The 26247-nt window shown below is 43.6% G+C and overlaps 1 long non-coding RNA gene across 1 annotated transcript; it reads right to left on the reverse strand.

Annotated features, from left to right (window-relative positions):
- Positions 1-2608: 2608 nt before the first annotated feature.
- Positions 2609-17331, reverse strand: LOC140456830 (uncharacterized). The gene is made up of 3 exons (XR_011953167.1): positions 17281-17331; positions 16621-16727; positions 2609-2727 (listed from the first exon to the last, which is right to left on the reverse strand). It is a non-coding gene; the product is annotated as an uncharacterized lncRNA (long non-coding RNA).
- Between the last annotated feature and the right edge of the window lie 8916 nt (positions 17332-26247).

Below are 26247 nucleotides of genomic sequence, written 5' to 3' on the forward strand. Positions count from 1 at the left end.
ACCGTATTAAATGGTGGAGCTGGTTCGAAGGGCTGCATTGCCTCTCCTGTGCCCAGGGCCTATCTTCTTACGGTAATAACTGGAAAGCTGAATCCAAAACTCACCACCTTCACCAAAGGGGATTTTTGGAAAAAGCAGTATATTCAGGTGGATTAGCGGTCCAAACGTAGATAGTGTGGAAGCATGTGGGAGATAATGATTTTGCAATTTTAAACTGAGGTGAGTTAAAAATCATACAACAACAGGTTATAGTCCAACAGGTTTAATTGGATCATGATGAAAGAGCAACACTCTAATCTAGTGTGCTTCCAATTAAACCTGAAGGACTATAACCTGGTGTAGTGTGATTTTTAAATTTATACACCCCAGTCCAACATCGGCATCTGCAAATCATGTAAACTGAGGGGAGACAGTGATTTATGGTTTTAGACTGTGTAGTACATTCACACCATCCAGAATACTCTGTTGTGAATATTTATCCTGTACTTTGTTACAAAGCTAAGGTCTCTAACAATGAAAACCAAAACACCCTTGTAACATCGCCTCATCCCGTAATCTGATAAAAAGACTTGTGATAAGTCTGGTTGAATTTAGAATACAGTTGGAAAGCGGGAATATTAAATCTAATCCCAAGATCCTGTGCTTAAACAAAGGAGACTACGATAGAATGAGGCAAGAGTTGGCTATTGTAGACTGGAAGCAAAGACTTTAGGGTGGGACAGTTGACGGACAGTGGAGGAATATCAGAGATTTTTTTCCAAACTGCTCAGCAAAAGTGTATATCAGTGAAAAGGAAGGACTATAGGAAAAGGAATAATCTGCCATGGGTGGCTAAGGAAATAAGGGAGTTTATCAAATTGAAATAGAAAGCATACAAATTGGCAAAGACCAAGGATAAACTAGGAGATTAGAAAAACTTTAAAGATCAACAGAAAGCTAGATGGGATTGGGGGAGAAAAGTGATGAGTAGCAATCCCCAGGGCCGGAATAGCAGTTTACACTGCTAGAAAGGAACCTATTGTTTGGTGAACATATGGCCTCTGTAATTTATCATAGAGATAATCCTGATCAAGTTCAAAATCACAGCACACTCCAAAAGCTTGTACTTCCAAATAAACCTGTTGGACTATAACCTGGTGATGTGTGGTTTTTAAACTTTGCCCACCCTACTCCAACACTGGCTCTTCCACATCAGAATCCTGACAGACAGCCCCACTGAGAGTGAACCGCCTGTCAGATACCTGATTGAGCCACAGGGGCGTGGGGGAGGGGTATGTGGTTTAACTCGACTTTTTAACTGCCATTGCCATGGAGATAATATTGAGAGACAGCATCCATTCAAAACCACAAACCACAAAGTTATAAGAATGGGAGCCATACGTCGGACAGGCGGGGAGTTACTTGATGCTGCCTGGAGGTGTTCTGCATGTACACTATCCAAGTAACTGCCATGTCTCATCAATAAAAGACTCAAAGAAGACCTCTCAGAGTTCTGTGCCTAGTTATTCCTATCCAACAGGGTTCAGGAATATGAGTACACAGCAGTCAGCCTTCACAGTGGAGGATACGAAGAACATGCCAGTAATTGATAAGGAGACTAATGAAAGCGACAACCAAGAAACAACCATTATCACCAAAGTGTTAGAACTGGGCAAGCTAATGGAGCTAAAGGTAGACAAGTCTCTTTGCCCTGATCGAATACATCCCAGGGTGCTACCAGAGATAGCGGGAGAATTAGTAAATATACTTGGAGTCAGGGTCCTACAGCTGAGACAGGCTCTTTGGCCCAAGCCAATCAGATTGCCCATCCACGCGATCCCCATTTCCCTGCACTTGGCCCATTTGCTTCTGACCCTTTGCTATCCATGTATTTGTCCAAATGTCTTTTACATGTTGTTAGTGTTCCCGCCTCAACCACTTCCACTGGCAGCTCAGTCCATATACATACCACCCTTTGTGTAAAACAGTTGTCCCTCAGGTTCCCTTTCATAATTTCTCCTCTAACCGTAAACTGATGCCCTCCAATCCTTGGTTTCCTGAGAAAAAGACTGAGTGCATTCACCTTACCCATGCCTCTCATGATCTTATACACTTCCAGAAAACACTCCCCTCTGTTTCCACTGCTCTAAACAAAAATAAAATCTTCACTTGTCCAACATCTCTCTGTAACTCAGACCCCTGAGACCTGGCAAATTCCTTGTAAATTTCTTCTGCACCTTTTGACAGTTTAATAAGTGAAACCTACACTGCATTCATCACATTTGCAGTGTTTCCCCAAGGCATTGGAACTGATGTGACAACGCCAATGGATTACAAGCCATGATCGATAATTAACCCCTTTACAACAATCCCGTTTTCATAGTATTTTCCATGGTGCAGGGATCCTGGTGTCTTTCTGGTTGCATGATTAATTAAAAACTTGTCCTCATACAAAACAAATCAGTAACTTAATTGTTCATGGGAAATGTGCCATGTTTTTTCAGACTTTAAAAAGCAAATGAACTCTTTCTCCACAGTCACCACACTAACATGGACATGGCTGTGTCTCGGTACTTTTTTTCCCAGACACACTGACATTTGAAATATTCGCCCACAGACAGAATACACACCTTTCCTTCCACATGAAAAGGCCAATGATATTCAGATCGGCACGGATCAAGTAACTATCAAAACTGAACAGGAAGTTCAGTTGGAATTTCTCATCCACAAATCCGCCCTTTCAGAACCCTACAACAGAGAAAATAAGTCACAACTGTTAATACAGGATGGAAATTCATAAGACAATTGTAGGATAAAATTGTATTTTCTTTGTTTCCCCCAAAGCTTTAAATCTCAGTCTCACAATTTCTCTCTTCTGTGAACTGAAATCCAAACCAATCTCCTCACTCCTTCCCTCCACACCCAGTTCTAACACTCTCTATTCTCTGAATTCAGTTTCAGAGCTCCTGTCTGCAGACTAAGAACCAAAAAAAGAGGCGGCACGATGGCACAGTAATTAGCACTGCTGCCTCACAGCACTAGGGTCCCAGATTCGATTCCAGCCTCGGACTCATTCTCTCCGTGTCTGCGTGGGTTTCCTCCGGGTGCTCCGGTTTCCTCCCACAATCCAAAGACTGGCAGTGCAGGTCAGTTGAATTAGCCACGGTAAATTACCCATAGTGTTTGGTGCTTTAGTCAGAGGGGAAATAGGTCTGGGTAGGTTGCTCTTCAGCGAGTCGGTGTGGACTGGTTGGGCCGAAGGGCCTGTTTCCACACTGTAGTAAATTTAATCAAATCAATGAGTCTGACTCGGAGCCTCCCGGTGTTTGATGAATCCTCCCCCGACCTCCCAGGGTCAGACCCACATTGATTTTTTTCCCTCCAAACTGGAACCTCATACTCATTTCCCCCAGTCCAACCTCTGATGAGAACCATCCTGCACACACTGGCCAAATCATATCTGAACTAAAATGGAACAGATCAGAACTCTAATTACAGGCCCACCCCTGTCCCTTTCCATAACATTCCTGAATCTTCACAAGAGTTCTGATAACTTTCTGCAAAATGCTTCCCCATTGATACTTTGACCACTGGTCACGATACCAGGGGAGGGGCCATTCACCTGGGTCCTGTTTTCAGAGGGAGGACGCTGCCAATGACAGATTAATCCCACACACCCACAGCCTCCCTGGCATTGACCCACCCTACACATCCGCCAACAATTGCCCAGCTCTGCCCCCGTGCACAGGTCTCCCCTCCTATAGCACATGCTCCAGATCTCACAGGAGCCTGGGTGATTGACAGCAGCTGCTGCCTAATAGGATGGAGGGGGCGGGGCTGGAGAACTGGGACAATGGGATTGTAACCAATGAATGAATGTGGAGGACACTGGGGGATGGACAGATCAGTGAGGGACAGGAACAGTGCAGTAGCAGAAGAGGATCCTGGACAAAGGGAGCAATAGAAGAGTCTGACAGGAGAGAAACTACGGGAAGGTTCTGTTTGGAGGCTCAGGCAGGGACAGCTGGAAGATAGTATCGAAAACATGACCAAGCCAATCAGCCTCTTCAAAGATGCTGTTACTCAACTCTGAACCAGATCCTCCTGGTCCAGAGGTAAGGACACTACCACCATTTCTTGGTGGGCTAGTGGAAAGGAGGGAAGAATTTCTCAATCTCAATCACATGGAAACTCCGTGAGCTCCTCCCACTTACTGTCTATGTTAGGGAGGGAGGAGACAGAGCAGGTGGGAGAGGGTTAGGGATATAGGGACTGCCTTTCAAAAGGAACTCACCTGTGTTGGTGTTATTAACAAGACTCAATACACAGTCGCTAACACAAAGCTGGTGTACGTGAACTTTATCCAGAATATTAACACCTATAATTGGGTGACACAGACCCCAATGTACAGAGTTAAGTCCTGGATATTAATAACGGCTTTGTGTGTGAGAAATCACTTCTCATGAACTTCAGTCAATTTTTTTGAAGTAACAACAAGAGGATTGATGGGGGCAAAGCAGTGGAAATGATCTAGATGGACTTCAGTAAGGCGTCCAACAAGGTTCCCCATGGGAGACTGGTTAGCAAGGTTAGATTTCATGGGATACAGAGAGAACTAGCCATTTGGATACAAAACTTGTTCAAAGGTAGAAGATAGAGGGTGGTGGAAGGTTGCTTTTCAGACTGGAGACCTGTGACCAGTGGAGTGTCACAAAGGATCGGTGCTGGATCCACTAATTTTCATAATTTATATAAATGATTTGGATGTGAATATAGGAAGTAATGTTAGTAAGATGACACCAAAATTGGAGGTGTAGTGGACAATGAAGAGGATTACCTCAGATTACAACAGGATCTTGATCAGATGGTTGAATTTGCTGAGGACTGGCAGATGGAGATTAATTTAGATAAATGTGGGGTATGGCATTTTGGAAAAGCAAATATTAGCAGGATGTATACACTTAATGGTAAGGTCCTCGGGAGTGCTGCTGAACAAAGAGACCTTGGAGTGCAGGTTCATAGCTCCTTGAAAGCAGAATCGCAGTAAGATAGGATAGTGAAGAAGGTGCTTAGTATGCTTTCCTTTAATGGTCAGAGTACAGAGTACAGGAGTTGGGAAGTCATAGAAGTTGGGAGGTCATATTACCGCTGTACACGGCATTGGTTAGACCATGTTTGGAATATTCAGTGCAATTCTGGTCTCCTTCCATCAAAACAATATTGTGAAAGTTGAAAAGGGTCAGAAAAGAATTACAAGTATGTTGCCAGGGTTGGAGGATTTGAGGTACAGGTAGAGGATGAATACACTGTTTTCCCTGGAGTGTCAGAGGCTGATGGGTGACCTTCCAGAGGTTTATAAAATCAGTAGGGGCATGGACAGGGTAAATACACAAGGTCTTTTCCCTGTGGTGGGGAGGAGGTACGATGGGCGATGGGAGACAGAGGGGAGAGACCAAGAGGGGAGGGTGACTGTTATTTTGTAGATCTACAACACAACCCTGTTTCTGTTTTATCCCCATCCCCTTCAATCCCTCTGAAGGGCTCAGAACAAGTGCACATTCCCAGGAAAGTAGAGTTTCAGGGTGATCAAGTGCTGAAGGTTACATTTGGGACGCTGACCTTTATTCGTCTGTCTACTTATCAATAAATAGACCTGGGTTCCACTGTCCTGAATTCATGTCTGTGGCCACAGACGCGTCTGTCTCTGACCCTGTCACTGTAGCTCTGCCATTCTCCTTCCTCCTGTTCTGTGCAGCGGAGCTATCTGTGGTGTAATGGACCTGGCTGTTGATTTCCCCTGAGAGTACACCCCACCCAGTATAGAATCCCAAGCGGTGCACAATATCTGTCTGAGAAGGGGAATGATCACTGGGGAGTGCTGCACTTCCTTCCTGAACCTTTTACTTGATCTGATGGTCACCCATTCCCTTTCTGCCTGTGTAATCCTCACCTGCAGTGTGACTAACTCACTAAAACGGCTGTCTATAACATTCTCAGTATCACAGATGCTCTACAGTAAGTCCACTCACAGCTCCTGTTCTGAAAAGCAGTTTCCCAGTAGCTGTAGGTGGGCCCACTTCCTGCACACGTAGCCGTCAGGGACACTGAAAGCGTCCCTTATGTTCCACATTGTACAAGAGGAGCAGACCATGGGTCTGAGGTCTCCTGTAACTATGTGTCTCTAGATTCAGCTAGTTACTCCCATTAAGAGAATTTAAATGAGCGAGAAACATTCCTTCACTTCAAACATTTCCATCATAATCAAAAGCCCCAATCTTTACTGAAGCTGACATTTTATATTATTAAAAACTGTTGAAAAACAAACTCAGCAGGTTTCACTTACAAATTGCCTGTTCCCATTGGGACCAAGTGAATTTCTGAATGTCCGGAACTAAAACTGAAGCTGTAGTTCACCTTCTCCCTGTCTCCCCTCGCTCTGTTTACACCCAACTCCAAAACACACTGATTGAGCCAAACAGCCCTCACAGTGCAGCCCTGTCATTTTTATTGCCTTCTCCCATCTACACTGCCCTCAGCCTCCTGTACTGTTCCAATTCATCTCAATGGGAGATGAGGAATTGTATCTCATCTTTCACTTCAGCCCTTGGTAACCCCAGAGTGAACATAGACTTCAGCAGTTTCTGGATGAACAGACAGTTGTCAGAATCTGGAACATTCGAACCAAAATGGTGCTGCAATTTGAGTCCATAAGGAATTTTAATGAGAAGTTTGCAGTGAATTGAAAATAAGGAGTTTCCAGGCAAACATCATGAAGTGGGTGACTGGGACAAAATCTGACATTTCCTACAAAGAGACGAGGTGTAATTTGGATCAATCTGTGCTCCCTCTCAGGGCAATATCTCCTTCCACAGCTGCAGGGCCCAGAACAGAGCACAAACCCAAAGGGTGATCCAACCACAAATTTGAATATCTTTTTGTTCGAAATAAAAACACTTTCCCACAGACAGAACAGACACACCTTCCTCCTTTCTACAGTTCAGTGTCAATGTTATTCAGATCCTGATGACCCTGCTGATGATAGAAAATTGCTTTTGAGATCCCTGTCTCAATTATTCTCAATTAATATCCTATAAAATGAATTCACAAAACAAAGCTCACAGTCAATGCAAGATGAATAGTGAAGGCAAACACTTCTCTTGGTATGTGTTTGATGTGTAAATGCTCCTCTTCAAATCACCGCTCCCCCACCCAGGAAGAGGACATGTCTATGTGCCTCGCTGTACCTTGCCCCAAGTAAACATGGTGACCATAACCCAGGACCTATCACGGCCTGAGGCCCACAGCCGTTTTCCCATTTGCTGTAAACGTGGGAGCAAGAGTTTCTAATTCAGGCCTAACTACCTGTTCAGAGTGTAATTAAACCCTCCCAGTCAAAACTGGATCCAACTCCCCTTTCCAGTTTCCTCCCCCTGCACACACCAAGGGTCATTCTAGGTCCAGTGACCCTTCCTCAGAACCGACGGTAGCTGGGAAAATTAGAATCCCTACAGAGTGGAAACAGGCCATTGGGTCCAACAAGTCCACACCCACTCTCTGAAGAGTTGCTCAACCAAACCCATTCGCCGACCCTATTATTCTACATTTCCCCTGACTAATGCACCTAACCTATACATCCCTGAACACTACGGGAAACTTTGCTTGGCCAATTCACGGAACCTGCATATCTTTGGACTGCAGGAGATAGGGGTTGAAGAGTAAATAATAGGTGGGGACAGAGCACAAAGAGAGACAGGAACTTTTGGAAAGAAAAAGGAGTGAATAACGATCTGGCTTGGAGGGTGCACAGCTGTTAATGGAAGGGACAGGAACCTGTGTCTGGCAGCATCTCAGTGGAGGTGCTGGAAATGGCAGCTGATGATCTACGTTCTGCTGCAAAACAGACCCCGAGCTTCCAGTTGCCTGTCATTTTAACACACGAGTCTGTTCCCTGGCCAACATCTCAGTCTCATGCTTACTGCAGTGTTCCAGTGAAGCTTGATGCAAGCTGGCAGAACACTCCAGAACATACCAAAACGTCCCGTATTTCAAGGACTGCAATTTCCCCTCCCACGTGGTCAACAATACTCTCCAGTGCATCTCCACCACTTCCTACACCTCTGCCATTGAACCACACCTCTCCAACTGTAACAAGGATAGAAACCCCTAGTCCTCACCTTCCACCCAGATACAACGCATCAGCCTCCGCCATTTCCACCACCTACAATCAGATCCCACCAGATATATTTCCCGCTCCATTCCTTTCAGCATTCCACAGAGAACAATCCCTGTGAATTCCTAGTCAGATCCATGCTTCCAACTAACCCACCCTCCATTCCCAGCCCCTTCACTTGTCAAAGCAAGAGGTGTAAAACCTGTGCCCACACCTCCCCCTCACCCCTAAAAGGACCCTTCCACATCCAGCAGAGATTTTCCTACACATCCAAACACCTCAACTATCATGGCCTTTACTTTCGATGTGGTCTCCTCTCCACTGGGGAGTCAGGACACCAACTTATGGAATGTTTCAGGGAACATTTCTGGGATGCATGCACCAACCTGTGGCCGACCACTTCAACTTCCCCACCCACTCCGCCAAGGACATGCAAGTCCTGGGCCAACCCCACCACCAAACCCCAGCCACCCGCCGCCTGGAGGAATAAAACCTCATCTTCCACATTGGGACCCTTTAACCACAGAATCAAGGTTACCTCATCTCCCCTCCCCTGCCTTATCTCAGATCCAACCCTCCAACTCGACACCACCCTCTTGAACTGTCCCACCTGTCCATCTTCCTTTCCAATTATCCACTCCACCCTCTCTCCATTACCCTCCACCGACATCCTTGCTCCCTTCCCACCAACCCCTCAAATTCCTCATTTATCTCTCCGCCCTCTTACTCCCCCTCCCCAATCCCGGCATTCCTGATGAAAGGAATATGCCCAAAACGTCGATTCTCTTGCTCCTGAGATGTTGCCTGACCTGCTGTGCTTTTCCAGCACCACACGTTAACGCAAGCTGGAAGAACTACACCTCATCTTCTACTTGGGGACCCTGCACCCCTCGAGCCCCAGTATCAAATTCCATAAGTTTAGGTCCTGACCTCTCCAATGTCCTAGCGCCCTAGCCTCTTAACCCACATGCCAGGCCTTTTTATTACAGCCTACCATTACATATTACCTATGGTTAGTCACTAACAGTCCCCAGAAACAGCTATTTACCCTCTCCCCAGTCAGATCGTTATCCACTCCCTTGTACAACTGCTCCCATTTTTCTTTGGAATCTATCACCACCTATCATTTACTGCTTAACCCCTACCTTCTGCATATAAACCGACATTTCTTTTCAGTAACATCAGTTCTGAGGAAGGGTCAGCGGATAAAAAATGTTAACTCTGATTTCTCTTCACAGATGCTGCCAGACCTGCAGAGCTTTACCAGTACCTTTTGGTTGTTGTGTGAGATTTACAGCATCCGCAGTTCTTTTGGTTCTAATTTACCAAGAATTTCTAATTCAGGTCTAGCAACCTAAAACCGTGTGTTTATAAACCCTCCCAGTCCACAATAGCTCCATTTCTTCCCCAGACTTTTCAGTCTCTCCCACTCCCTTCACACTCACTACTAGGTCCCCCCTCACAGTGACACTGCACCTGCACAGCTCATGGCCGTGTTGGCCTGCGGGACCCACCCTAATTCACTCCCATTGGCTGGAGGATCACGCCAATTCTCCTATTGGTCTGAAGTTTTGTCAAACACCCGGGCCCCATTGTGACCTGAGTGGGATTCTCCCAAGAGCATCGGATACTGAGGGGTGACCTCAGAGTTTTATAAAATCATGAGGAGCATGGATGGGAAAAATAGACAAGGTCTTTTCCCTGGGGTGGGGGAGCCTAGAACAAGAGGGTGTAGGTTTAAAGTGAGAGGGGAAAGATTTAAAAGTGAACAAAGAGGCAACTTTTTTCACACTGAGATTGGTGCATGTATGGAATCTTCTGTTCAGAGAAGTGGTGGAGGCTGGTACAATTACACCATTTGGCATCTGGATGGGTATATGAATAGGAAGGGTGTAGAGGAAATGTGCCAAATGTTGGCAAATGGGACTAGATTAAGTTGGGATATCTGGTCGGCATGGACCAGTTCGGACAAAGGGTCTAATTCCATTCTGGAGGTCTTTATGACTCTGCCCTGGGATGAGCTTCATCATTCACAGTGAATGGGGCAGGAACACAGAGCACAGGGGCTTGGGGCTATTCAGCCCATTGGGGTTGTACTCTCCCCCTCTGAAGATAGGGCCAGTCTATCCCAACTCACCTCCCATTTGTCTGTAGCCCTCCAGATCCGTCCTTAAAAAAGTTAAATTCCAAACTTGTTCTGACAATAACGACTGAATCTGCATCCAGCTGTCGGTCAAACTGTTCCAGATGCTCAGAACTTAGTTAGTAAAATAATCTTCACATTTTTAACCGGCATTATTTGCCAGTTACCTGAAGGTAGTAACTAAAAATTGTGACGTTAATAATTTCTCCCTCTGTCTCTCTATAAATTAAATATCCTGGAAACAAATCTGCTCCTGGTCGAAATTACTGCCTAACCTTCTCAGCTCCAAGAAGAATTATATGATCTTCTGCTAACTCTCCATAAAAGAGAAACCCATCTTAATTTTAGTAGTGGCATAAAGATGTACAGCAGAGAAACAGACCCTTCGATCCAACTTGTCCATGCCGACCAGATATCCTAAATTGATCTCATCCCATATGCCAGCTCTTGGCCTATATCCTTCTAAATTTTTGCTAATCACATACAACATCTCAAGGCATAATTGGGTAATTGTACCAGCCTCCACACTTCCTCTGCCACCTTATTCCATACACATACCATGTTCAGCTGGAAAACATTGCCCCTTAGATCCCTTTTAAATCTTTTCCCTCACAGCTGAAGCCTGTGCCCCCAAGCTTTGGACTCTCATATACTGGGAATAAGACCCTGGGATTTCACCCTATCCATGCCCCTCACAATTGTATCCGATGCTCCAAGGAAAACAGCCCCAGCTTATTCAACATCTACCTATGTAGCTCACACCCTCAACCCTGGCAACATCTTTGCAGATCTTTTCTGAACCCTTTCAAGTTTCACAATATCATTCCGATAGCAGGGAGAACAGGACTGACACCAGAATTCCAGAAATGGCTCAATCAATGTGCTGTGCAGCCGCCAAATGACGTCCCAACTCCACTACTCAATGCACTGACCAGTAAAGGCAAGTCCATTAATCACCTTCTTCACTACCCTGCCTATAATTCCACTTTCAAGGAACTGTGAACCTGCACTCCAAGGTCTCTTTTTCCAGCAACATTCCCGAGGAACTTCCAATTAAGTGTATAATTCCTGCCCTCATTTGCTTTTTGAAAATGGAGCACCTCATATTTGTCTGAAATGAACTCGATCTGATAATCCTCAGCCCAGTTGATTGAAGTCCCATTGTACTCTGAGGTAACCTTCTTCGCTGTCCAGTGCACCTCCACTTTTGATGTCTACTGTAAACCTACTAACTATACCTCATATATTCACATAGAAGTCACTGATATAAGTGCTGAAAAGCAGTGGACCCAGCACCGATCCTTGCACCATATTGCTCATCACAGGGCTCCAGTCCGAAAAACACTACCCTCCGTCTCCAACCTTCCAGCCAATTTGTATCCAAATAGCTGGTTCTCTCCGTATTCCATGGTGTCTAACTAGCTAACCAGCCTGTTATGTGGAACCTTTTTGAATGCCTTTCTGACGTCCATGTTAGTGATTTATGTACAAAGCTATGCTGACTATCCCTAATCACTTCTTGCCTTTCAAATTCCATATAAACCTGTCCTTCAGAATTCCTTCCAACACCTTGTCTGCCACTAACTTAAAGCTCACCATCGTATTGTTCCCTGGCCTTTCCTCATCAACTTTCTCAAATAATGGCACCTGTCTTGCAGCACCTCACCTGTGGCTATCGGTGATAGAAATATCTCAGCGAGGGGCCCATCAATTACTTCCCTAACGTCCCACAAAGTTTTGGGATACACCCGATCAGGTCCCACAGATTTACTCAGCTTCCTGTATAAGACATCCAGTACAACCTCTGTAATATGGATAGATGTCAAGTTATCACGATTTATTTCTCCAAAGTCTCTAGCTTCCATATCCTCTTTCAGTAAAAGCTGACATGAAATCCTCGGATAGCATCTCTCCCACCTTCTGTGGTTCCACAGACAGCCTTGTTGATCTTTGAGGGTCCCTATTCTCTCCCTGGTTACTCTTTTGTCCTTAGTGTTTTGTAGAATTTCTTTGGATTGTCCTTAAACCTCTTTCCCCAAAAGCTATCTCATGTCTCGTTTTTGCCCTCCTGTTTTCCCTCGAGTGTACTGCTACTGCCCCTATACTCCGAGGGATTCACTCAAACCCAGCTGTCTGTACCTGTCATATCCCTCCTTCATCCTTTTGACCAGACCCTCAATTTCTTGGATTGACTTGGATTGAAAATTTGCTGGCTGACAGGAAGCAAAGAGTAGTGATAAACGTTTCCTGTCGGAATGGCAGGCAGTGACTGCAGGTACCACAAGGTTCGGTGCTGGGACCGCAGCTGTTTACAATATACAGTAATAATATAGATGAACATATTAAAAGTAATATTAGCAAATTTGCTGATGACACAAAGCTTGGTGGCAGGGTGAAATGTGAGGAGGATGTTATGAGAATACAGATGAACTTGGACAGGCTAGGTGAGTGCACGGATGCATAGCAGATGCAGTTTAATGTGGATAAATGTGTGGTTATCCACTTTGGAAGCAAGAACAGGAAGGCAGATTACTATCTAAAAGGAGTCAAGTTTGGTCAAGGGGAAGTACAATGAGATCTAGGTGTTCTTGTACATCAGTCAATGAAAGCAAGCATGCAGGTACAGCAGGTAGTAAAGAAAGCTCACTGCATGCTTGCCTTCATAACAAGAGGAATTGAGTATAGGAGCAAAGAGGTCCTTCTGCAGCTGTACAGGGCCCTGGAAAGACCACACCTGGAGTGTTGTGTGCAGTGTTGGTCTCCACATTTGAGGAAGAGCATTGTGGCTATTGAGGGAGTGTTGGGTAGGTTCATGAGGTCAATTACCGGACTGGCAGAATGATCATGTTGAAAGATTGGAGCGACTGAGCTTGTATACACTTGAGTTTAGAAGAATGAGAGGGGATCTGATAGACACCTACAAGATTATTAAAGGGTTGGACACTCTGGAGGCAAGAAGCATGTTTCCACAGATGGGTGAGTCCTGAACCAGAGGACACCATTTAAAAATAAGGGAGACGCCATTTAGAACAGAGTTGAGGAGAAACGTCTTCACCCAGAGAGTCGTGGACACATGGAATGCACTGCCCCAGAAGGCAATGGAGGCCAAGTCTCTGGATACTTTCAAGAAAGAGATGGATAGAGCTGTTAAAGATAATGGAATCAAGTGTTACGGAGATAAGACAGGAACAGGATACTGATTGTGGACGATCAGCCATGATCATAATGAATGGTGGTGCTGACTCAAAGGGCAAAATGGCCTATTCCTGCACCTATTGTCTATTGTACCTCGTCAGTCCTACTGTGCCTTGCCCTTGCCTGCCTTGCCTGTCTAACTTCTCAACTGTACCAGCCTCAGACTTACCTCCTTTCTTACTATCTCTTTAGGTTTACCCCCACGCCCTCACTGGTTTAATGCCTCCCGAGTAGCACTAGCAAATCTCCCTGCTTGGATATTAGACACCTTCCAATTCAGGTGTAATCCATACTTCTTATGCATGTCAATTCTACCCCAGCAGAGATTCCAATGATCCAAAAATGTGAATCCTTCTCCCCTGTATCAGATCCTTAGCCACGCATTAATCTGCTCTACCCTGCTATTCCTACTCTCACTAGCATGTGGCACCGGGAGTAATCCAGATATTACTACCCACAAGGACCTGCTTATTATCCTCCAGGCTAACTTGCTATATTCTCTCATCAGGACTTCATCCTTTTCTCTTATGTCATTGGTACCAATGTACAGCGACCTCCCACTGGTCATTATCGTCTTTCAGAATATTTTGCACCCTCGGAGCCATCCTTCACCCAGGCAGTAAGGAGAGACCACCCCATTCTGATGTCTCACTGTCAGAAACTGCAGTCTGTGCTGCAGACTAAAGAGCCCCCTATCACCATCGATCGCGTAGAACCTGATATACCTCACATTACACTAGTAACTTGGCTGTCAGTGCGATATTCCCGAGAGTCTGTTACCCCTGATGCTTTGCAAAACAGTATACTTATTTGAGATGGAAATAACCACACGAGACTCCTGCACTACTTGCCCTCCACTCCTCCCTTTCCGAGAGGAAACCCATCTACCTGACTGGATCGGCAGTTTTCCTGCCTTTCTGAAACTGCCACCTATCATACCACCGCCCCCACACCCCTCCTCCGGTTCCTGAAAATTCTTCATTACGTTTATCGGGCCCATGAAATCCTCCAGGAATTGCATCCTCACTACCTGCAGACAATCAGGATAATTTAAACTTTCCTTAATCTCCGAAATCCAACAGGAAGAGCACACTGTACGAATGGCCATCTCTGCACCTTAACAGTCCACAGACCCAGAAAAAGGCACATAGTCTTACAGCTTTATAAAACACTACTCTAGAATAAATTAGTACCAATATTTTATATTAAAAAACTGAATCAAAGTATCATAAGATGTGGACTTAAAGAAATAAACCGTCGCTTTACTGAATGTTGTAGCTTTCCTAAAATAAAACAGACTAAGATTTATCTTTGAAAAGACCGAAACCGACTGAGCTGTGAGTCACTAAATAGAACCTTCGGTCAAATTTGTCCATGCCGACTAGATATCCGAACCTCATCTTATCCCTCTTGCCAGCACCTGGGCCATACGCCTCTAAATCTTCACTATTCATATCAAGTATCTGAATGCCTTTAAAATGCTATAATTGTCAGCCTCCACCACTTCTTCTGGCAGCTTATTCCATACATGCACCACACTCTGCGTGAAAAAGTTGTTCCTTAGTTCCCTTTTATATCTTTCCCCTCTCACCCTCAACCTATGCTCTCTGTTTCTGGACTCTCCTACTCAGGGATAAAAAAACAGCAGCAGAACTGTACTCCAGCACAATCTAAATTCATGGGTTTGTACATCCCGCACTCACCCATCACAATGGACAGGATAGGTCAGCATGCCATGAGCAGCACCAGGCATACCTAAAAAGTAAGTGCCAACCTGGCGAAGCTACCAAACAGGACCATCGGCATTTCAAAACAGCATCAGCAGCAAGCAACAGAGCTAAATGATCCCACAATCAATGGATCAGTTCTGCCACACCCAGTTGTGAATGGTAATGGACAATTAAACAACTCGTTGCAGGAAGCTTCACAGAAATCCCCACCCTTACTGGAGGGGTTTCACACATCCATGCAAAAGATAAGTTGACACCATTTGCAGTAATTTTCAGCCAGATGCAAAGTGAGATGATCCGTCTCAGCCTTCTCCAGTGGTTCCTAACGTCACAGATGTGAGCTTTAAGCGAGTTCAATTTAGTTCAAACAATATCGAGAAATGGTTAAGTAGTGTAAAGGCTATAGGTCCTGCTAATATTCTGGCAATAGTACTGATAGCTTGTGCTCCATAAATTGCCACCCACCAAGCCACATACCGCTCCAGCACTGGCATCGACCAACAATGTGGAACATTGCCCAGGGATGTTCAACACAAAAACACAGGGCAAATCCAACTCAGGCAACTTCCCTCTGTCAGTCCACACTCGATCAGCAGTAAAGTGATGGAAAATGTCATCAAAGGGCTATCAAGCAGCAGCTGCTCAGCAACAGCCAGCTGAGCGACACTCATTTTAGGCCCCACCAGGGCCACTCAGCTCCCGATTGTGTTACCGCCTGATTCACAACCTGAGGTGAGAGGGTCAGCCCAGTCCCACTCCAACACCACTATTTCTAGCTGATTCTACCCTCATCTCAGCTCATATACTGAAACTCTCATCCAACATGTGTTATCTCCAGACTTCATTATCCAAACACACTCCTGGCCAACCTCCCAAATTCAACCTCCCTGTAATCTCAAGAAAAAAATGAAAGCTCTATCGCCCACGTGCTCACTTCTCCCCAAACACGTTCATCAGTCAAAAGGCTCCGATTCATAAGCAACAACAATTTTAAATTCTCACTCTTGATTTGATTTCTGGCTGTTATCATCCCTAGCTCCCTGCACCACACATTCTTTGCCGAATTCTCAACCCATTTTCTTCGAGACTTCCAACTTTTTTTAAATTCATTACTTCAACTCTGCGGCTGATTCTACAGTTACTAAAGCAACATGGTCTGGAATTTGCAGACAAAACCTCACAGGTCTGCTTTCCACCTTTAAGATATCCCTCAAAACCTGTTTTTCGGCAATGCTTTTGGTCACCTGACCTAAAATCTCCACCCATGGCTTTATGTCTAAAGTTCTCAATCGTATTTTTGTGAAATTATAAGCATGATAATAAAACTACAAACTGTTCTGGATTTGGACATTATCTTCAAATAATAACTGTTGCTGTAATGAATAACCTGTAATGCCTCTTACCCAATCACATTGTGGGAGCACCTTCACCACACAAACTGCAGCTGAACAAGAAAGTCAAACATCACACTCTCCACAGGCAACACAGCTTTGGCATTAATCACTGGTATCTGTGGAAGGAGAAACACAGTTGATGATTCAGGGAGTGCAAAATGGATTACAGGGAATGAAAAAGAAAAAAGTAATCTGATAATAGAGCAGCAGATGGTCAGGGGCTGGGCCGCAGTGAAAAACTAATTTACAAAGGGTCTATAAAAGTAATAATACAGTAGTAAACAGACCAGAAATACACCCATGGTTCGAGATTGAGGAAGTTAGATATTGACAAAGTGGTTACGAGGGAGCCCAGAGGTGAATCAGAGCAGTATTGGCTGCAATGATCACAATGACTCGATACGAGAGAATGGCTGCACATGCGCCTGGCTGCACCTTGCCCCCTACAAAGATGGCTGCGGTGCACGTGTCCAGTGAATCTTTGCCCCGAATAGCGATGGCGGCACTCACTCGGGAATGCAGCGGTGCTGAGGCAATTCCCCATTTACTGCAAACACAGGACTGGACGTTCAAATTTGTGTTTTCCGACGTGCACAATTTGGTTGTAAAACCTCTCCGCACATAGCAACACAGTTTTTCTCCCGTTTTCTTGTTTATTTCTTTCCTTACCGTATCCTTTCTCTCCGTAACTTCCCGAACAGTCAATACAGCGACTCTGCGCCGCGAGCGAGGGTGATCACATGGTTGTTTAGCCCCGCCCTTCACTCACTTTGATTGGTTGGAGGACTAACTTCCCGCTCGGTTATCCAGATCCGCCTACCTTCCTTTCATTGGTCCGGTGCTGACATCAATCACCCGGCGTCGCCTTATTGACTAGAGCATGCGCAGGATGTCCTGCTTAAGCTGATATGTTGGGTAATGTGATGACGAAGTTTACTGAGGTTAAGAATTCCCATTGTGTGAGCTCTGCAGTAGATTTCCTTTATTCATGGAGGGAATTGCCTTCCTACTCATGACTGTATAGCTGTGATTGATGAATCAATGCCATCGGAACCAGTACATAAACACCCCATTTTCACAACATCGGAGATCTTTTGCACATTGTATCACGCTCTTCTTTGGAAACAAAAAAAACATGAAATGGAGCCTCAAGGAATCGGAGCAGGCGTCGGGCATTCATCGCCTTCAGCTTGTTCCCCCATTCTATCAGATCATGGCTGGGTCAACCCAGATCTCAACACTTCTTTTATGCTTGATCCGCATAGCCCTCGACTGCTCAATATTTGAAAAATCTATCTGCCCTCTAAAATAATTTGCGACAGAATCATCGATTCCCTACTGTGGAGAAACAGTCCCTTCTGTCCAACAAGCCAGAACAACACTCTGAAGAGTAACCCAACCATTCCCCTCCCACATTTAACTTTCACAATTGTTTGGGCGAGAAAATTCTAGCCATTCACAGAGAGAAAAAAAATCTTTACCTTTTCTACAATGAATGTTCCCATATGTAATGTCCCCTGGTTTGAGACTTCACTGGTGCTAGAAGATCTAGTCAACATCTACTCTGTCAAGCTCCTCAGGATCTTGTTTCCATAAGATCACCCCTGCTTATCTATTCTTGATAGGTCAACCCTTTCGTCCTCTAAGCACCTAAGTGAATATTTTTTGAATGGTTTCCGATGTTGGTTTATCCTTTATGAAATATCGGAGCTAACATTGTATACAGCACTGCAAGTGAGGACTCAGCAACAGCCAGTGTAGTTAACCAATCCTCAGTCCATGCTAATACATTACGCTGATACCATGAGCTCCTAAATTGTGCAACTAACTTTTATGTAGCACCTTATCATTTGCATTTTTAAAATCCAAATGCAGAACATCATTGGATTGCCCTTTGTCAGCCCTGCTTGTTATCTCCTCAATGAACTGTCACAAATTTGTCAAATATAGTTTCTCTTTCACAAAACCCAGTCTACCATGTTTAGTGATAATCTTTTCTAAATGTCCTGCAATTTCTTACTTTAATATTCGACTCTGTAGATTCTTTCAGTAGATTTGCTAAGTACGATTCCCCCTCTTAAATCCATGCGGATTCTGTACAATCCTGTCGCTGTTCAGTAAGAAACTTGACTGTACTCCAATGTAGTTAGTAAATTTATCTGTATTTATTCTTAAAATTCGATTACTTATCAATGCTGGACCCATGCAATATCAATAAATTTGTGACTGTGAATTTGGGTTATAATGTTTTTTTCTGTTAATTCCTTTTCGTACTGTGTTATGCAGACAGCACCAAGTGATCACTCTTAATTGCGAGTAACTTTGAAAATAATATATTTTAAAAATGACATCCCAAAATGCTGCCTCATTATTGGGCAAGGAGGATTTTGCGTTCAATAGTTTGCAGATGAAATTGAACAGATGTTTGCTGCAATTTGGTCAGAATGCAGGTTACACCAAAGTGGCAACTCTGCTCTCAAATTCTTACTTGACACTGCCCAAGGCGATACTGATGTGACTTCACTTGTCCATTCTTGTTCACCAGCTTTATTTCCAGATTTAATTCTATAATCATTCTCGAGCTTGTAATTTTAGACAACTTCTCTTTTACGTACATATATAAATATCATACTGAAATGTTGCACTGAATGGTACCAAATCTGAAATTAGTCCCTAATCTGATAGTAACATGCTCTGACGCTTCGACATATGTATTGGCATAAGTCGATGCCAGTTATTTTTCTGAAGCCTGTGATTCCTGATGAAGGGCTTATGCCCGAACCATCAACTCTCCTGCTTCTCGGATACTGCCTGACTTGCTATGCTTTTTCAGCATGACACTTTTCGACTCTGACGTCCAGCTTCTTTGGTCGTCACTTTCTCCTTTGAGTAGATTAAACCAAGAATACTTTTTGTTGATCAAAGTGCAATAGGAACCAATTCAAAAATTCAGATATCTCACATTTACCTTAACTATGTGAAGGCTAAAACATTACAAAATTATTGTCAGTTATTTAAACCGTGCTGACAAACTTATGTAGGATCAGTGCCTCAGCTTTAGAGTATTTCCAGATATCATGCAGCTGCAGTATTTTGTTTTGCACTCAGCTATATGTTGTTCTCACTTGTTTCTTTGTGAAAGATTACAAAATTAACTTAGATGATTGAACTTATGATTTCTTTAACCAATGTTGAGAGAAAAAAATGTCAGTATTTCAAGTGCTGATAAAGTAAAATAAACTGATAATCGGTAGAAAGGGTTTAAGATGGATATGGAACAAATGCTGGCAAATGGGATGAGATTAATTTTTGATATCTGGTCAGCATGGGCATTTTGTGTTGTACAACTGTGACTTCATTCTCTCAATTATTCAAGAAGTTGAATACTTCGAGGAGGAAAAGGAGAATTTATGCAGAGAATGCACTTGAAATGATGATTAAGGTATATCAAACTCACATTATTACATGACGTTTTCGTCTGGGTTCTTCAATGAACAAACTTGTATTATTAGCTGAATAACTATGTATCACGTGATTTGTTTTGCACAAAATATTTCGTTAGGATCTAGTGAACGATTAAGAAGTGTTCATGTTTAAAATTTAGGCAGCTTGATTGTTAAGCAAGAAAAGGTTAGCGTTTTACTCCCACTGAATCATTGCTCTATAAAAGGTAACAAGCTTTTTATCTTTTCTGGGCACTGAATATATGGAAGTCAATTCTGAAAGAAAAAAATCCTCGTCGGTAATGTTCCCACAAATGGGGAGTAATTGCTTCTGGCCTCTCTTCAGGCTATAGAGGCTAGGAAAGAAATGAGTAAGCCAAAGTTAGCAACATCATTTAGATGGACTATGCTCTTTGGGGAAACTTGCAGGATCTGGAGAAGAAACACGTGTTTCAGAGTGTATGCAATAAACCTGAACATTATTGTTTTTTTCACAGAGCTTGGGACCCGATTGGAGAAGCAATGAAGCTTGTATTGTTTCTTAAATTTCCGAGCTTGTCAAATTATTGTTGGTAAATGCAGGTGACTTTATCAAAGCACATTTCACATGCCCCAGCTCGGAATTTGGTCCCAATTCTGTCAGTCCATCCATTCCTATGGATAACAGGTATTTGAAATGTGAGCACTCCATTTAACTATTTGAATTGAATACTTCAGTGGTTACGTCCTCTTGGATTCTTAATTTCAAATTACTCCATGTGATTTTTTGTCCCCCCTGAATTCGTCAAACACTGGGCAGTTCTGGCATATCCCAAATATTTACAATAGATGCATGTACACTATTGAAGTCAACCTGGCAGATTTGAATACCATTCGGGTAGTCAACAACAATACAAAAGTAACTTTATGAATTGCTTACTGTACACCACCAACGCAAGCCAAGTTTTAGTGAAACCACAGATTGTCTCCCATGGATTCCCAAATCTAAACAGTGCATTCCAGATATGCTCACTATCACCATCTGGGAACAGTCTCCCAAAGTGCTCCCAGAATTTAGAAAGCGCATACGCTACCCTCCAAAGCTAAATCTGCTCTCACAGGATTCACTCTTATTGCATACAATGACATTTATTGTCCAGTTCTTTAATGTGACAAATGATTTTACAAACAATTTATAAAATATTTTAAATCCTGAAGAAATGTGATGTCAGCCCTTTGTAGAAGTGAATGGAAAGTGTGATGTTTGTTTGATCTTTGCCTCTCTGTATCAGACCGAAGTGAACGTTTAGCAAGATGTGGGATGTTTCCCACACACTTTGTTTAAAAAAGCAAAGATTACGCTCTGAGATTTAAATGTTCATTCAGTTTTAGTAAAAATCCTTCCAAAAATTGAGTTTGACTTCTGCTCCTTTAAACAGACATGCTCTTGGCCTTCAATTCTGTGACATGTGATCATTCTTTGGTAAAGGTGGCTGTGTGCAACACTGCAGGATGTTGTGCTGAAGTGCCTCATTGGATGGATGAGCTTTATTACTGGTGTCACTTGGCTAATTTTGAGATGGAATGTTACTTTGAGTTAAATCTTGTTTTTAAACTGAGGCGTGCTTGTATAACTTAAGTGTGGAAACTATGCTCATGTTTACAATGAACCTTTCACTTTTGGAGATTAGTATTTTTTCGATCTATTTTGTAAATAAAGTTCACTATAGAAAGCACAGTGCTGGAGAACCGCATGTCCAAGCTATGTACAAGAAGGCATACCACCTGCCTTGTCTCAAACTTGCTACTCATCTTTGAGGACTAATCTGTCAGAATTGTGTTTGCTCGCTTCCTTTGAGATCACACTCCACAAATGTCCCAGTTCCAATTTCTGGGCCGGGCCCAGTTACCACATTGCAGTGGGGTGGGGAGCTTTGTGTCAGCCTGAAGTTTTTGTTAAGAGCAACATTGCGGGTTGAAGTTGACGGTTTTGACTCATATTGTGTCATCAAACTTGGAGGAAATCCTTCCGAATGTATTGATTAACTGGACTGAGGCTGTTTACATGCAGCCCTGTTAGCAGTGCTGTAATATTCTAAGTTAAGAATCACACAAAACCAGGTGATAGTCCATCAGGTTTATTTGGAAGCACACTAGCTATCGGAGCGCCGCTCGTTCATCAGGTGATTGTGGAGGGCACAATTCTAAGGCACAGAATTTATAGCAAAAATTTATAGTGTGATGTAACTGAAATTATCCATTGAAAAATACCTTGATAGTTGAGTCTTTCATCTATCCGAATACAATGATAGTTTCACTTCTTTCATGTGTAAATCACAAAGCCTTTTTTTTAAAGTTGCATTCCTGACACTGGCCCACCAAATCACTCATTGAATTAACCACTTCACAGTCTCAACAATGGAATGAAACTGGATGGACCACATTACATCTACCAATGCACTGGAAAATACAACAACACAATCAGCCCTCTTGACCCTGCAACTTCTGTCTCACTGTGCGCCAACAACAGCAGCAGAACTGTACTCCAGCCCAATCTGAAATCTCATGGCCTGTTATATCCCCCAGTCAACCATTAACATCAAGCCAGGGGAATCAACTCTAGTTCAATGAAGAGTTCCGCAGGGCATATCAGGAGCAATACCAGACATACCTAAAAATGTGGTGCCAACTTGGTGAAGCTACAGTGCAAGCAACACCAAATAGACCTATGTGATCAACCAACCAATGGATCAGATCTGAGTTTTGCCACACCGAGTCAGGAATGGTGATGGACAATTAAACAACTCACTGCAGGAAGCATCACAGGTATCCCCACCCTTACTGATGGAGGGGCCTCACACATTCATGGAACAGATAAGACGACAGCATTTGCAGCAATCTTCAGCCAGCAGAGCCAAGTGGATGAGCCTTCTCCATTGGTCCCTGACATCACAGATGTGAATCGAATTGGTTGAAAACTCATTTCAAATCAGATCAAGAAATGGACAAGTCGTGTAAAGGCTATGGGCTCTGCCAGCATTGTGGCAATAATACTGATGGCTGTGCTCCAGAACTTGGTGAAAAGGTGTTGCTGGAAAAGCGCAGATCAGGCAGCATCCAAGGAGCAGGAGAATCGACGTATTGGGCATGAGCCCTTCTTCAGGAATGAGTTCCTGAATGCTGCCTGACCTGCTGGGCTTTTCCAGCAACACATTTTCAGCTCTGATCTCCAGCATCTGCAGTCCTCACTTTCTCCTCCAGAACTTGTTGCCCACCAAGACAAGTAGTGCTTCAGCACTGGCATCTACCGACTTTGGGAAATGTTTCCCAGTGTTGTTCAACACAAAAACGCAGGACACATCCAATCCAGCCAATTTCCCTCCATCAGTCCACACACGCTCAGCAGTGAAGTGATAGAAGTTGTCATCGATAGTGCTGTCAAGCACATGTTCACAATAAACTGCTCAGTGACGCCCAGTTTGGCTTCTTCCAGGGCCAATCAGCTCCTGAGCTTGATACAGACTTGATTCACAAACTGACAAACAGCTGAATCCCACAGCTGAGGGTAACAGCCCAGTCCCACTCCAAGACCTCTATTTCGACTTCAGTGATATCACCAGACCTCAGCTCATTTATTGAAACTCTAATTGATTCATTTTGTGAACTAAAGATTTCATTATCTAAACCTACTCCTGGCCAGCATCCAACATCACCCTCCCTATAATCTCCAGAATATTGAAAACTCTACAACCCAAGTGCTCACTTGTACCAGAACTTGCTGATCCATCAAAAGGCTGCCATTTATAAGCAACAGCAATCTACTTTCACACCCTTGGTTTAATTCCTGGCTGTAATCATTCCTATCTCCTTGCACCACACACCCTTTCACATCTCAATAACTCATTTTAGTTTATACTCCCAATGATGTGTTTATTTTTGAGTTCAGCTGTGTGACTGTTTCTATAGATTCCAAGGCAACACGGTCTGGAATTTCAACCGTCTAAGATCTGCTTTCTTCCTTAAATTCATTCCTGAAAAATTGCTTATTTCACAAAGGTTTGGTTACTGGACATCATATTCTCCATCTGTGGCCTTATGTCAAAAGTTCTCAATATTTTTGTGAAATTAAAACTGTGTTGAGTTGCACAGATATCTTCTACTCTTCACTATCTCTGAGTGAGTAATCTGTAATGTCACCGACCCAACCACGTTGTGGGAACACCTTCACCATTCCAACTACAGCAGTAAAAGAAAGTCAAACATCACCTTCTCAACAGGCAACAGAGCTTTGGCCTTGATCATTGGTATCTGTGGAAGGAGAAATACACATGTTTCAGGGAGTGCAATATGATTTTTAGGGAATGAAAATGGTGCAGAATTTGACTGCCAGAAATGGAAGGAAAATCCACTCACTATTGGAAAAAAGAACTCTTGATTATCAAAGATATTGTGGAAAAAAATAACCTGATAATAGATCATAAGGTCAGGAGCCGGGCAGCAGTGGACAAATCATTTACCAAGAGGTCTGTGAACATAATAGTAAAATACTACACAGAGCAGAAATACACACGAGAGACTGAGAAAGCTAGATAACAAACAAGTGGACATCAAGCAGCCCAGAGATGAATAAGAGCAATGTTCACTTTTATGATCCCACAGTCAGAGATGTGTAGCACAGAAACAGACTCTTCAGTCCAACCCATCTATGCCAATCGGATATTCTAACCTAATCTATTCCCATTTACCAGCACTCGGCCAACATCCCTCTGAACCCTTCCTATTCAAATGCCTTTGAAATGTTAAAATTTTCGTTGCCCTTTAGGCTCCTTTTGGATTCCCACCTAGCCCCCACCACCTTAAACCTATATCCTCTAGTTCTGGGCTCCACCAACCCTTGTCTATTTATGCTATCCATGGCCCTCACGATTTTTATAAGCCTCTATAACATCACACCTCAGCCTATGACACTGCAGGGAAAATGGCCCCAGCCTATTATGCCTCTCCCTGCAACTCAAATCCTCCAACGCTGGCAACATCCTTGAAAATCAATTCTCAAACCTTTCAAGTTTCAGTGCCTCCTTCTGACAGGAGGTAGACCAGAACTGCACACAATATTCCAAAAGTGACCTAACCAATGTCCTGTCCAGCTCCTTTACTCAATGCTCTGACCAATAAAGGGAAGCATACGAAATGCCTTTTTCACTGTCCTATCGACCTGCGACTCTACTTTCAAGGAACTTTGAACCTGCATTCCAAGGTCTCTTCGTTCAGCAAGACTCTCCAAGACCTTACAATTCAGTGTGTGAGTCCTGCTCTGATTTACTTTTCTAAAATGCAGCACCTCACAGTTATCTAAATTAAACCCTATCTGCCACTCCCCAACCCATTGATCCATCCGATCAATATCCCATTGTATTCTGAGACAACCTTTGTCACTGTCCACAATACCAACAATGTTGGTGTCACCTGCAAACTTACTAACTCTATTCACATAAAAATCATTTAAATGAATGACATATAAATCCAGGGAAAAAAAAACATCCATTTCTCTGGATGTGAATATGCTCTGTGTAAATCCTGCCCTATGACTCTCTGCCAGAAAAGGCTGCACATGCGTCCCGCTGAACTTTGCCCCCTACAAAGCTGGCGGCTGCACGTGTCCAGTGAATCGTTGCCCCGAATAAAGTTGGTGGTGCTAACTCGACTCAATCGCTGGTTGAGGCATTTTCCCGTTTACTGCAAAAACGGGACTAAGTTTCAAATTTATATTTTCCAATGTGCACCAAATCTCTATAAACCCTCTCAACCCATACCAACACCATTTCCCTCCTGCTTGCTGCTGTTTATTTCTATGTTTACCAACAGCTCTCCGTCCACACATCCCGAACCGACTGCGAGAATGATCACATGGTACAGTCTCGTCCCGCCCCTCATTCACCCTGATTGGTCGGAGGACCAACTGCCCCGCCAGGTCCTCCAGCTCTGTTCCTGCCTTTCTATTGGTCCGCCGCTGACATCAATCACCATTGTTGGCTGGAGCATGTGGCTTGCTTCGTGGCTTTTGTTGCTGTTCATGAGTTACTAGAGTTAAAAATGACAACACCATCTGAAAACCACCTGATGGACAAGCAGCAAACCCATTGATTCCAAAATAATCCTGTTAACCAATAGCCTGGTGTTCTGTGAATTTTTCTTTTATCCATCCCAATCCAAA

The sequence above is a fragment of the Chiloscyllium punctatum genome, chromosome 31, assembly GCF_047496795.1.
Source record: "Chiloscyllium punctatum isolate Juve2018m chromosome 31, sChiPun1.3, whole genome shotgun sequence".
NCBI classification, from domain to species: domain Eukaryota; kingdom Metazoa; phylum Chordata; class Chondrichthyes; order Orectolobiformes; family Hemiscylliidae; genus Chiloscyllium; species Chiloscyllium punctatum.